This window comes from Cebus imitator, unplaced genomic scaffold (assembly GCF_001604975.1).
Source record: "Cebus imitator isolate Cc_AM_T3 unplaced genomic scaffold, Cebus_imitator-1.0 Scaffold801, whole genome shotgun sequence".
In the NCBI taxonomy this organism is placed as follows: Eukaryota; Metazoa; Chordata; class Mammalia; order Primates; family Cebidae; genus Cebus; species Cebus imitator.
In genome coordinates, this window is record NW_016108116.1 from 113,130 (window position 1) to 115,889 (window position 2,760).

A 2,760-nucleotide genomic window follows, 5' to 3' on the forward strand; every position below is an offset into this window, starting at 1 on the left:
TGCACCACTGAATTCTAACCTGGGCAACAACAGAAAAAAACAAACAAAAAAAAAAAAAAAAAAAAAAAAAAAAAAAAGAATCTCAATGAAGAGAGAGATCATTGTGTGTCAGGGTGATTAGGGAAAGATTTTAGGGAGGAGGTCAGACTCAGCCTAGGTCTTATAAACTGCATAGAAATTGCCCAGATAGCCAGGAAGGAGAGAAGCACTCCCAACAGATAAAAGTATGCCAATATGTCTTTGAAGTAAGGACAATCATAAGGCATCATAATGACAACAAATAGACTAATACCGTTTGAACATATGCTTGGCTCTAGAAATTATCATGGGAGTCAGAGTTTAAAAGGTGAATTGACACTAAATTGGGAAGGGCCTTAAATTCGAAACTGAAAATCTTGGATTTTATCCTGCAGAAATTGCCACACAATTTTTTTTTTTTTCTTAAGGAAGAGTGGTGACAAATCAGATTTTAAAAATCTTTTGTTATTTGAATGCTTGCCATGGATGTTTTAAGGGTTCAGAAAATAATAACCTGCTCAAAAATCTATCATTTAGGTTAGTTTGAGATTATTACATGTGACTGTCAGCTCTTTATTAACAAGGGAAAAGTGCTTATTACATATTGCATAGATTATAATCTTTGACAGAGTATACTTGCTGAAAAAACTCATAATTACCATGGTTTAATGCAAATATTAGCAATGTGCAATTAGTGCAGAAGATGGAGTACTTACAGAACTTAACTAATGACTACTAAATTTTAGTTTGAGCGGGACCAAATTCTAGAACTCAGTTTAGTTTTCTTCTCAGAAAAGAAAGAGTATAATTAAATGTATATGTCAAATTCATAGAGGGACGATGATCTTTGGTAGTACTAGGGTCAAAGAAAATTGGGTAGGTTTAGGGTCTTTTCTTTAAGTGAATAAAATTGGGATGGTAGGAAGGGGCTCTGGAAAAGAATCTGGGAGACTAATGGAGGAAAGTTCAGAGCTGATTGGGCAGAAAGGGAAGATCTTCAAAGTCAGAAGTAGGCTCTGATAATAATTTTCATCAGTTATTTTTTTTCCTTTTTTGTTAGCTAAAGGTAGAAGTTGGGGTCACGCATTATTTGAGTTTCTTTGAGAGTTTCCATTGAACAAATTGAATGTTGGAATTAAAATTAAAATTATTTTATTTTATTATTATATTTTTGAGACAGAGTTCCACTCTTGTTGCCCAGGCTGAAGTGCAATGGGGTGATCTTGGCTCACTGCAACCTCCGCCTCCAGGGTTCAAGTGATTCTCTTGCCTTAGCCTCTTGAGTAGCTGGGATGACAGACAGGTGCCACCATGCCCAGATAATTTTGTATTTTTGTATTTTTAGAGATGGGGTTTCTCCTTGTTGGTCAGGCTGGTCTTGAACTCCTGATCTTAGGTGATCCACCCACCTTAGCCTCCCAAAGTGCTGGGATTACAGGTGTGAGCCACCTGTCTGGCCAATAATTTTAATTTCAGTCCTGAAAATAACCTTGGTGATAGCTATTTCAGCCTCACAGTTTGAAATACAAAATAATGGAGGCCCAGAAACCTTAAGCGGCTTGGACAAGGACATAAAGATAGTATAGTAAAGTGAAGAAACAAGTCACCGTATGTATATTGCCTGGAACACTGCCTTGGCATATAGCAGGAGCTCAATAAATACTTGTTGAGGGACTAAATGAATAAACCCAAGGTGTTTGATTTATTGTAGCTTTCTTTCCACTCTATCATATAAACTATGGCAAATTTAATGGGAACATAATTTATCTTTGAGGAGCCAGAACCTGCTTGCACAATGTCAAAGGATAATGATCATCGTGATACAGACAGGCTTACCTAGCAACATAATGCCACCTTACTGATACATATTGTATTAGTTTGTTAGGGTTGTCATAGCAAAGTACCATAGACTAGGTAGCTTGAACAATAGAAATTTATTTTCTCACAGTTCTGGGATCCAGAAGTCCCAAGATCAAGTCCCAAGATCAAGGTGTTACCCGAGCCGGCTTATTCAGAGGGCCATGAGGGAAGGATCTGTTCTAGGACTATATCCTTAGCTTGTTGATGGCCATCTTCTCCCTGCAACTTCACATCATCTTCCCTCTGTCCATGTCTGTATCCAAATTTCATCTTCTTATAAGGACACCAGTCATATTGTATTAGGGCCCGAACTAACAACCTCATTTTAATTTAATTACCTCTATAAATACCACATCTCCAAATATTATTACATTCTGAAGTACTGAGGGTTAAGACTTCAACCTCTGTGGGGTGGGGAGGTCACAACAACACACAGAGACTGGCTTTTCTATCATAGCATATTAAACTCTTCATCCCATTCGCCAGCAGCAGCCTAAGTGATGCTAATAGAGTTCCCAGTTTATAATTAAGTAGGCGATTGCCCAACAGCCTTAAGGTTCTGCCCATGCATGTGCATTATTCAGGTGGAGCACAAGGCTTGGCCTTCAGTTCCCTTGCCAGCATGCTAAAATAACAGGTAGAGGGCATGGGCTAGCTGACACTTTTTTTTTTTAAGCTACATGTTATTATAACTGTGATGAAACAATACTTCCTTTTTTGGAAATGTCTTTACCTTCTTGTAAGGTGCTACAAGTCTGCAGGGCTTTATTTTTACCATAATCGTCATTGTTAAACTGTAGTGTAGCTGATGAAGTGTATATTTCAGAGGTATCCTGAGGCTGGGCATTTATAAGGAGGCCCTTGAATGAGTACCCATAGAGG